This window comes from Amia ocellicauda, chromosome 16 (assembly GCF_036373705.1).
Source record: "Amia ocellicauda isolate fAmiCal2 chromosome 16, fAmiCal2.hap1, whole genome shotgun sequence".
Lineage (NCBI taxonomy): Eukaryota > Metazoa > Chordata > Actinopteri > Amiiformes > Amiidae > Amia > Amia ocellicauda.
The window spans coordinates 27,424,210-27,436,031 of record NC_089865.1 but is presented as its reverse complement, the minus strand read 5'-3'; the positions used below and the strand labels follow the sequence as shown (position 1 = coordinate 27,436,031).

General features: G+C 41.2%; 2 non-coding genes across 2 annotated transcripts; both read left to right on the top strand.

Annotated features, from left to right (window-relative positions):
• Positions 1–10,599: 10,599 nt before the first annotated feature.
• On the top strand, positions 10,600–10,670 carry trnag-ccc (transfer RNA glycine (anticodon CCC)). The gene has a single exon. It is a non-coding gene; the product is annotated as a tRNA-Gly (tRNA).
• Positions 10,671–10,875: 205 nt separating this feature from the next.
• trnag-ucc (transfer RNA glycine (anticodon UCC)) lies at positions 10,876–10,947 on the top strand. Its single transcript has one exon. It is a non-coding gene; the product is annotated as a tRNA-Gly (tRNA).
• Positions 10,948–11,822: the final 875 nt, after the last annotated feature.

Sequence of the window (11,822 nt, the reverse complement as noted above, 5' to 3'; positions counted from 1 at the left end):
TTTCTGGTTCAGGTGAGAGAGAGAGAGAGAGAGTCTGGTTCAGGTGAGAGAGAGAGAGAGAGTGGCCGTGCGCTGTTCATTATAGTCTGTCAGATCAATAGGTGATTGGTTCTTGAAATTTTGAGATTTGATTTCGGTTTCAGCCCCCAGTGTCCTATTGGAGGGGGGCTTGATTTATGACTGATGTCAATCCGTGCCATCTTCTGGAAATGCCGGTTGGCCCGGGTTCGTAGCTCTATGTCGGGATTTTGGCTCTCGTCCACTTCAAAGAGTTTTTTATTACCTACAGGCCCCTTTTTCCAGACATCTCATAGCAGGATTCCAAACTATTTGGCCTATTCTCGGTGCCATTCTCCCCAAAACTGTCACTTTGATGTAGACCAGTTCCATGCCGATGAGTTAAGGAAATCTGATAACTTTGGAGGGAGAGGTCTTCTTTAGATCAGTGCTTCAGTTCAAACCTAAAATGCTCTTATCAAAACACACCCAACATAACGCTACACCTAAACATGTATACAGAATGTCTGTTCTTGTAAAGATTTTTAAAAATGTCATGCGTGTTAAAGAAAAGAAAAGCTTTAGTACAAAAGCAATTTTTATTTGACATAATCATATAATCATTACATTATAAAATGTTAAAAAAACCATTACAGAATAAGAATATATCATGTTGTAAAAATTGTGTAATACATGTCAAAATATGGATATACAACGTAATAAAAGTATCTAACGTTAAATACAAAGACTTTGCTTTTCCCCTTTCCAACTGCAAGTACACATTTATACCCTTAATAAGGTGTCCATCTAGGTTTTGATGCAGGTTTCATTCTTTTCTGTCTGGCGGGGGGTTCAACCCAATCACTCTCACCGGCCTTATAGAGGCAGATTTTGTTACGGGTGGTTTGGTTAGGGATTGTTGATTGAGGCATCTGATAAAACCACATCTGCCTGTACAGGGTGTTCTTCTTCTGTTTCAATAACCGCACTACTTTCAGAAAGCTGCTCTTTCTCCGAAGGCAACATTAAAGTTAGAGTACTCTGGCTTTTTGCACCCTGTTTAACGATACTCAGATATCTCTGGAAGCTAGAAGGTTGGTTAAGAAAGGCAAGGCTATGCTCAAGAGGGGTCCGATAAAACCACCTTTCTGGTTAATAGAGTTTCTCTTCTTTTTAATGGATAACTTCATGTTAGTGGAGATCTTTATAACAGACTTTTGTTGTTTTAGTTCACCCAGTTGAAAAGCTGTAAAAGGTATATTGCCCCGTAGAACGTTTAAGGCGATTTCACATAAAGTTTGTATCAGATCAGAAGGGGCGGCCAACAACACAGCTTTCCTCTGATGAGGATTACCCTCATATAATATTTTTAAAAGCGGTAGGTTTCTTCTTATCCTAGCCGACATTCTATTTTTTATTTCTTCTCTTTAGCACGTAGACAGGCCAATCTGGGGGCAGCAAACCCGCTCTGAGTCGATAGTCTACGGGTGTTTGTGCTTTTAAATCCACTACCAAGTATCCGTAAGGGTTTTTAGTCGCGTCTTCGAACGATTCCAAAAATAATTTAGATTGTCTGGGGTACATTTGCCGGGCCAAAGTGTTCACCTGCAGCTTATCTCTAGGATTTTTGAAAAGAATAATACAATTAGCATTTAAATTGATCGTTCGACTCTTTTTACTAGATAGACGATGCTCAAATTTCTATGGTGTGTATATTTTGTAAAAGCTTTCTCCACTTTGCTATTGTCACTAGCCGTTTCCATGAGATCGTCTATCACTATTAAATTGCATTTGTCACTGGGTAACAAATCATCGTCACAAAGCGATGCGGGGACACCTTCCACAAATTTAAGATTTTAAATTTTAACCATTAGCTCATCGTACAGAGGTTGCCAACATAAGTAACACCAAACTATGTTATCGAGAGTTTGTGTTATAGCCGTTGCAGAATTCTCTAAAAGCCTTTTAAGAAAAAAACTTTTTTTGTTGAAGACTGTTATCGAATACCCCGTCAATATCCATAGGGTAGCGTATTATAGTCGGGCAAAAGAACTCTTTTGTTGTACACTACCCGAAACCTTTTCTATAGTGGCCTGTTTTCGAGAATGTACACCTTATTATTTCGGACGATCTGATTTCCGGAAGTAATCACCTCTTGAGGTTGAATTCCTTGATCTAGGCCTACAACGTAATTTTGAACCTGAGTCGTTAGAGACTTGATATTGATCAGTTTCTTGTGAGTGATTCAAAGTTATACCTTTCACCTTCATACAGCTCTTTCCTGAAGCTGTTTTATAAGCGTATGTCATTGGACCCCCAGAAACAAACTCTATGATGTGATCTTGGGGGTCTAGCTCATTTATTAACTCGCCCAGATAATCTCCAAGCGGCGGCATCCAATCACCCAGTCTGCTGACCAAGACTACAGAGTCCGTATCGTGATATAAAGTTCGCTCCTGCAGACGCTCCATTAAACTATACAATTCTAATCTAGCATAAGCTGTTGAAAAAACAGCTATAAAAACGTTGACATTCCCCGGCTTGGTCGTGAAATCTTGAGGTCGTCGCCACTGAACCTGAGCTACTCTGTCAGTTACAAAGCTAAAGTGTGACACATCATGCTCTTTGGAAAACAGAAATTGAAGAAACTGCGGCGGATCTTTAATCAAAGTAGTGTTTATTCTATTAGACTGCTCTCCAAATTTACCCCACAGACTATTTAGAATCAGTTTTGATATCTGTCTCTTTGCTGGGTTTACAGTTATATTGCTCGGATCCAACCTGATTCCCTCTTTTTCAAGATATTTCTGAATATAGCTCTCTTTACTGGTTTCATCAGTACACCATGAAGGGTAACCGGAAGCCTCCTGCTTCCCTTTAAGGTGTGTCGTGATGTAATCGACAAAAAGCGTGTCAGATTTTTCAGAGAAATGCCAGACCACATACACTTTACCGACTCTGTATCCTTTCTCAATCACTTTATTAAGCTCCACGCTGCACCACACCCCTGTCAGTGACCTCTCATCATCCTCATGCGGACACTCCACCGTCTGGTTTTCAGTTTCAACGCACGTTCTACATAGCGGAAACATCAATTTTCCCGAAGCTCTATAAGGCAAAACTGGCAAGAAAAGCCCCCTGGGTGGATACATCGTGACCTTGATTAAGCCAAAGTATTGCTGGAGATCGATAAAGTCGCGATAAATTATGGTGGGGTGTCCTATGGGGTAAATTTTTGTCTTGTTGACAAAGGGATACAGGCTAGTGAAATCATAGTAATCTGTTCTCTCCTCAGCCTTCGCCTCGTAATGTAAACAGATTGCGCCCTTCGAACAAAGCGTCTCTCGGTTCGTACACTACCGTCCTGTTTTTTCATAGCCGTCCACTCATGTTCCCACATCACTTTCACAGTTAAACCACAGGTGTTTTTTAGAGTCTCGATTCTTTGTACGAAATCAAAATGCATATCTCCACAGATTTGATGAGTGACAGGATTAAAAGTATTTGCATCAAAGCACCGAGGACAACCGTGGTAAATACAACCGGCAAACTCATAAGCTGTACGAACCCCATTTTCCTCTGAAAAACCATCCAGAAAGTAGGGATCCATTCTAACCTCGCCATAATTCAAAGCGTGTCTGATCAAGATGTTATGATTGTCAGACATGTATTCCAACCATTGGATGGAGGCCGTAGAAAAACTCTTTTGAAGGCATCTGTAATTGTCCGGCGTTGTAATGGCGATGGTGTTTTTCTGCAAGAAATTGGCTCGAAACATTTTCATACAGAGAGAAGCTATTGTCGTACACTGTAAAGGGTCAAGACCCGCTGTCTTAATGACTTCATGCCTGAACCTAACACATGATTCTTTAAGGATCAACACATCATTTCTACAATAGGCGGCCATGTCCTTTCTGAAATCAAAAATGCCATCCTTAACCGTGTCATACCAGTTGAAGAAGTCCTGCCTTTCCCGAGTCATCATGGATTCAACCCCATAATAACTGGGTGCCGGGTAGATGCCTCTATAATTCTGTGTTTTGACCGTGTTAGAAAAGTGGCAGAACCAGCCCTTTTCTCGCGTTTCAAACCCCAACGCTTTAGGTAAAGCGCTCAGTTTCATGGGTAAGAAGTTGAGCGAGTCTATGTAACGCTGGTTGAAATCATGGTCTGTGAAACACATTATTTTACACCCCTACGCTATGATGTCGGGGGTTACACCGCTTTCCACCAAATATTTCATCAATATATAAGAGTCATACCCCCTAGCATTACGAGCTATGAATGTGTAATCTCGATACTTTGGACAGCGGTATTTTTGAAGGAAACCCTCAACACATGACTCACCAGCCGCAGCCCACTCGCGATCCAACATGTCTATACAGTGAATATAATTCGCTATATGAACGCCTCCTTCCTGCCTACACTCAAAGTCATAAAAGACATACTTGTTATGTAGGGGTGCCAGTTTAACAGACTGTATGAAACATTGGTGTTCGGTCTCGGGTGTTAAGTCGGCGTTACAGAGATGAAACCTCAGAGCAGCACACTTGTGGGGTTTATCCTCTTTATAGGTGTACTGTCTATAACACTGGAGACAGAATTTTGTTTTATCGCAAGGGCTGATGCTTTGACCCGTACCCCCTCTAGGTATTTTGTGTTCGGAAAAACTGAAAGCGAACCGACAGATCCTTAAACAATCCTTACACCGCACTGTGGGAGCTTCACCCTTTCGACATTGCGGATGGTAACACACATTACAGTACCCGGCGCATTGATGGTTCTTCCTATCGTTAAAACCCTTGTAGCAAAAATCACAGACGTACCAACAACCCAGAAAAGCCTTCAAATTTCTAATACCGTAGTAATGATTTTCGTGAAGGAAAAGAAAATATGTGTGGGGGTTAAACACTGAGTGAGTTTGAAATGTGTCAAATACATCATTTATCTCACAATGGTACTAGTCTATAATCTAAACATCTGCCACCTCCTCAAATTTGTGGATATCTGAGAAAGTCACCATCTCCTGTTCCGATAGACACGCTGCCTGATGCATTTGCAAAGCATCATGCAAAACCTGCTCTGCAACTATATTAGGTTTGAGCAGGCGTACTATACTACACGCAAAGCATATTTTGTTATTTGTATTACACTCATTCACTATTTGCCCGAGTTTCTTATGAATTATTTCAGTCTTGAGACAAGACTTGACAATCTCCTACGAACACAACCCTCAGGGTTACGAACAACGTTAATGACCAAGACCAGACTTTCATCGGCCAGGATGAAGACTTGACTCTGAAGCAGGTTTTCAATTTTAGATAGAAAAGCCTCAACATCTAACTCATCACCTCTCATTATGGTAAAAACACTGCTAAATAATGAATCCACTCTCAGCTCCAACTGCACCACATCCTGGGGTCTAACACGTTTGGTAATTCGGTCAAGCATATTTTGTATAATATCATGCATTGTAACAAATATCTCGGCATAATTGTCGCTGTTGAATAACTCTGCAAAGCTAAATCTGTGAACAATTTCAAAATTACCGAAGTTTGGTCTGTCTACGTGCTCTACACCCCCATCATTATTATCAGCATCGATATTATGGCAATCCCCACCACCACCAGCATTTGATCTATGGTTACTCCCCCGAACATCTTCAGCCTCTTTGTTGATATTTTGAACATCGCTAAGCTCGCGACTAAACCCATTGTCAACACCTGCAGCTTCACTGTTCTGACCTCCGCCACAACCCCTTTGTTGTACATTGTTTAAAGCATGCTGAAGACCTTCAAAAGTGTCAACACAATTGTCATTTACAATGTGGTTAGATGCATACTCAAGAACGTTTTCTGTTGGAGCAGGACTAGTAATAAGTTGGGGTTGTTTTGTTAAATTGTTTGCGTTCGGAAGGGGTAGGTGTTCTAAGGAATCAACCATTTGTAACAAGTCAGAATTTACAGAGGGATACAAGTCTATAGCAGGTGCCGGTCGGTTGTTTATTTCATACACCATTTCTAATAGCTCGGGGGTAATCGGTACATTTGCTATGGCCTCAGGATCGTTCGTGTCAGGATCATTCTCTCTAGATCTTTTGGACTCCTGCTCGTGAATGTCTGCATCATTGGTCCTTTTATTATTTTCAGACATGTTCAATCCCCGATCCTGTTTATATAGCTTGCTAAGTCATTCATTAAGATTGTTTGACCCTCAATTACCTGTGTTTGGTTATTAAACACTATATGTAGCAACTCACGCAGGTCCGTAGATGCCAACTCAACCTGTAGATTGATAGTCTCCCTCAAGGTTGTAGTTATATCTTCTTATTCACTCGATACGACGCTGACTGGTGATGCAGGCGGTCCAGGCGGTGTTTGGATATGCATCGGGGAGTCCTGGCTCCTAACTTGCAGAGACACCCGGGCGGTTTCTCGGGGTGTTGTTGGTGAATAACTGGGGCTACCTTGCTGCGTAATCAGCCGCAGTAATGAACTGTCTGAAATAGACTCCGATGAACCTGAAACACATGAGAACGGATACGTTTAATCACAGACGGTAACACAAAATAAATAAATAAATAAATAAATAAAAATAATAATAATAATAATAATAATAATTAAAAATAAATAAATAATAATAATAATAAAAATACATAACAATAATAATAATAACATAAATAACATCCTTAAACAAACAATATATTATTATCATAATTCGATTTATGTAAACCTATAGCTTTTAAATGAACTATTCTTACTCTTATTAATACAATAGTGCTCAGAATATTATAGACCATTCATAATTAAAAATATATATAAAAATGTTTAAAAGAATAACTACATCTAGAATGTTGTATTACAATAATAGACAACGTTAATAATTGTCTCAATAAAGCGTGTGCTACGAAAACATTAATAATAACGGTCTAAGTAAGTACATTGTAAAATGACAAGAACCCGCACAATATTATCGTTTCATAAATAATAGTTTTAAATACTCGGTTGTAAAAGCGTATAAACGATGCAAACAGACCGTTTAAATGCAGACGTCTTCTTAGATCCGGCGTTCCTGATTCAAGCTCATCATCATCACTTTCGGTGTCTTAAAACGGAGACATGTATAAACATAAGTTAATAACCTAGTTTAGTCTGGGCACTGCAGCCAGGTTACTTTCACTTTCAAACGTAGACTACTACAATCCTTTAAACAGTACAGATCCCAGCATGCCTCGGGGCCAAACTGCGTGCGCATCATTCTGCTCAGATGGCTCGGCGCAGGCCCTCAGCACAGCACGCCCGGTCAGCGCCAAACAATAGAGCCATTGTGCACACTGTGTACAATATAACCACGGCTCCATCTCTCGGAGTGATGGAATAAAGGTCTCACTCACCCTCGGAATGCGTTATTTTCCGTAAATACTTGACACAGGTCGGTCTGGATAGATCCTCTGATAAAAACACAAAATAATATAAAAATCCGCCTGTATAGATCCATAATTAAACATCACACATCCTGGCGAGATATTTATTACATGTATGAAATGGAAAGTATAACCTACGCGGCTCAGCGTTTGACGTGCTGGGTCGCTCGTCATCTAATGTCGGGAACAAATCTGAAAGTAAATATGGTTATATGAAAATAAAATGTACATACGTTCATATCGCGTATAATTAATACGGTTGATACATTATTAAATGAGTCTTACCCGTGTTCATTGATTCGCTCGTGTAGAAATCGAGCACATTGTACGGGGCGCTCGGTAATCCTGCAGATACACGGGTGCTTGTTAGAAACATCGCGCTGTGCCTATTATTTATAAATATTAAAAAATATATCAATAAATAATAGTACCTAGTGTAAAAGGCTCTTGAGACGTTTGAAAATCAGCGTTTCCTATAAACAGAATTTAAACGTTTAAATACAATTCAAATATATTTAAAACATTTCAAATATTAGATTTCTTAAATACGTATGTAAATGTAGCATATTTTTAATCTTTCTGAACTAGTGTACGGATATCTAAACACTTCGCAATTATATTTCTTGATTAATTGAATTATACTTACCATCAAAGTTTGAGAAGTTTAGTGTCCGCTCCGCATGGTCGTGGCCGGGCATCCTGATGTCTCTTTGTGTGTTCTGGACCGTGCAGGCAGCGTGTTGACCAAATGGACTGAATCTCCGCCGCAAACCCGCATTTAAACACCGCGCTGTGCGCTTGAACGCGCTGATGACCACCGCAATCCCCGCAAACTTTAACACATAGCGGCTGTATGTACCTCCAGATTCCTAAATGTTTTGTGGTAACCATCATTCGTTAATTTAATTGTTATCATGTTTTTATATCTTCATACAGCCTAATGGTTAAGAATAACTTATATTTTGATAGCCTTATAGTTACAGGTTTCCAACATCGTTTCGGGTAGGATTCTTTATCAAGCGGCTAGATAACAGCTTGTTCTCATCAGAATCTGAGCCCTTGAGATTAGCGTTCCAGCCTGCATTCGGTATATATGTAAACACACACACACACACACACACACACACACACACACACACACACACACACAGGATGTGCTGTGATCGCATTGAGTGTATTTACTGAATCTTAATGCATGAATGGTTTATATTACATAATAATTTGATGTTTGATTACTAATATTATTACAAATGCTGCTTTTATTGAGTTGTATTGAAATGTCCCAGTTTTTACATGTATAGTCTATGCTTCTTATTTAACATATATATTCTATAACTCTTCTATATTTAAGGATTTCTTAACTTAGTAACGTTACATTGCTTTTACATCACCGGGTGTTGTGAACACACACACACACACAAACCTTTAAAACTTCATAATTGTATTTATTCAATCTTTACATTGCTTCACTAGCGTAGGGAAAAATATCTATGTTTTCTAAACAATCTGAAGGGTATACATAGCGCTCTTTTGCAGCTTCACACATATAGAGAAAAATAGCTATTTTACTAAAGAATCAGTCTGGCTTAAAGACAAATCTTTTAGAGGGCTTGAAAAACAGTTGAAGACCCCTACCACCCTGCACATTCCCTCGGAATCCATCAATATGGTAATTATTCTGTGACGTGGTACAAGCACCCCCCACCCCCTGAGTTCAACTCAAGTTCAAGGTCAAGAGGTCAAATCACCCTTAACCCCCCTTTAGGAGAGGCCCCCTGAGTTCAAGTCAAAGGTCAAATCCCCCACAGCCCCCCTTTCAAAAAAATACCCTATATATATCAGTCTCATTTACGTTTAGGTGCCGAGAAAGATCCTATCATTACTTGTTACCACAATTTCCCATAACTGATTATTATTCAATGATTAGGGATAGGCAGGGTCACCCATAATCTAATGTCTATTAACTTGTGTCAATTTCAGACTAAACAGTTAAACAGGAATGAGAAGATATTTCTCGGCGTTGACAGATTTTATTTCTAAAATTATCAACAAAGTTTAACTCTTCTGTTGCCGGCAAAGACTTGGTTGGTTTCTGGTTCCAGTTCCGGCAACAGAGCTACAGGTTGAGCTGTGGCAGCAAGTTTCTGGTTCAGGTGAGAGAGAGAGAGAGAGAGAGGCCGTGCGCTGTTCTTTATAGTCTGTCAGATCAATAGGTGATTGGTTCTTGAGTTTTTGAGATTGGATTTCGGTTTCAGCCCCCAGTGTCCTATTGAAGGGGGGCTTGATTTATGACTGATGTCAATCCATGCCATCTTTTGGAAATGCCGGTTGGCCCGGGTTCGTAGCTCTATGTCGGGATTTTGGCTCTCGTCCACTTCAAAGAGTTTTTATCACCTACAGGCCCCTTTCTCCAGACATCTCATAGCAGGATTCCAAACTATTTGGCCTCTTCTCGGTGCCATCCTCCCGAAAACTGTCACTTTGACGCATACCAGTTCCAAGCTGATGAGCTAAGGAAATCTGATAACTTTGGGGGTGAGAGGTCTTCTTTAGATCAATGCTTCAGCTCAGAGCCCAAATGCTCTTATCAAAATACACCCAACATAACGCTACAACGGTAACCCCTCCCCGAGTGAGACAGCAGGGAGAGCATGGTCCGGCAGGACCGCAAACAGCTCAAAAGAGTTAAGAATACCCTGGCCGAGAGCGGCGCGCAGCGAGGCACCGAAAACCAAAAAGAGCGGGACACCGGAGAACATGCTATCAGCAGCTCTGGCACCGCACATAGCTGTTCTACCTCCCTCTGAGGGAGAGAGGGAAACAACCCCAAGAAGACTCCTGTTGCCAGCCACGACACCACACAGCTTCGCGCCCTGGGGATCAAACTGTCATTTCTACACTCTCAAAGCACTTGGAAGTCCGTTTCATTGATTTTCATGTCGTAACTTTAAACCCACGCATGACCCAATGTCCGGATGAAGCTGGTTCAGTTACTTCCACGTTTTGCTTCTTTTGTAAAATGCAAAGTGAATCGAATGAAAATGAAATGATTGTTTGAACGTTTCAACTGTGTTGCTGAGGAATTCAAGAAGCAGCAAGATTGGACTCGCAGCGATGGAGACAGGTTTTGGAATCACTGTCACTCCAGTGGAAAGCCTGAAAAGCACTACTTCGCAGCAGTGCCAGTGGTGTAGTGGTATCATACAAGATTCCCATTCTTGTGACTCGGGTTCGATTCCCGGCTAGTGCACCTGACATGCTGCGTTTCCCTTCACTTTTTTCCCCACACTCTATCCACGAAGCAACACTCAGCATAGCATGAACAGGATAGTGCATCCAACGGTTGCTTTCGCAAACATCTATGCTTTGCCAAATGGAAATATGATGTCATACTGGCATGGAATGCAGGCATCACATTTATGTGGAGTTTGACTTTGGTTGACCAAAAAAAGGTAGCGTTGGTGGTATAGTGGCAAGCATAGCTGCCTTCCAAGCAGTTGACCCGGGTTTGATTCCCGGCCAACGCAAAACAGATACCTTTAGTTGCACATTCGCAGCGGACAGGTGGCAGCAATAGTTCAAAGTGCATGGCTACGTTGATCCCTTTGTTCCTAATGAGAAGTGTGAGTCTGGCAAAATCAGTGACATTTAGGTGCTTTGTGAATTCAAGTTGCCGCTTGCGGACTTTTTACTGCAACTCTAGTGTTGGGCGAACACGCACCCTTCTGATCTGGAGTCAGTTGCACTACCGTTGCGCCACGAGGTCTAATGCCAAAAGAATGGCCCGTGAAACAGTGGTGTTCAAAGTATGTTGATGTCCAAAGTTAGTGTGTGTTCTGTTGGGTTAGGCAGTGGAATGCTTTGATTACTACTACTAGCAAGATAGTCGCTCTATCCACGAAGCAACACTCAGCATAGCAAAGCCTATAGCTCGCTGTTAGTCCGTGTACCTCATAGGTATCACACCTGGCATCAGTGCCCAATAATTCCCTAGCTTTGACAACTGTCTGTCTATGACTGCACCTACAGACGTGGACAAGCAGTGGGTTTTAGGTTTTAGATCGTATGTGCGTCAACATGAAACTCGAGAGGTTCACGGTGCCGTAAACAAAACGCTCTAGCCTTTCGAGGGCACTCCAATTGGAATGCTTTCATTAACCCCTACTACTACTAACGAGATAGTCGCTCTATCCACGAAGCAACACTCAGCATAGCAGAGCCTATAGTTCGCTGTTAGTCCGTGTACCTCATAGGTATCACACCTGGCATCAGTGCCCAATAATTCCCTAGCTTTGACAACTGTCTGTCTATGACTTCACCTACAGACGTGGACAAGACGTGGGTTTTAGATCGTATGTGCGTCAACATGAAGCTCGAGAGGTTCACGTTGCCAAAAACAAAA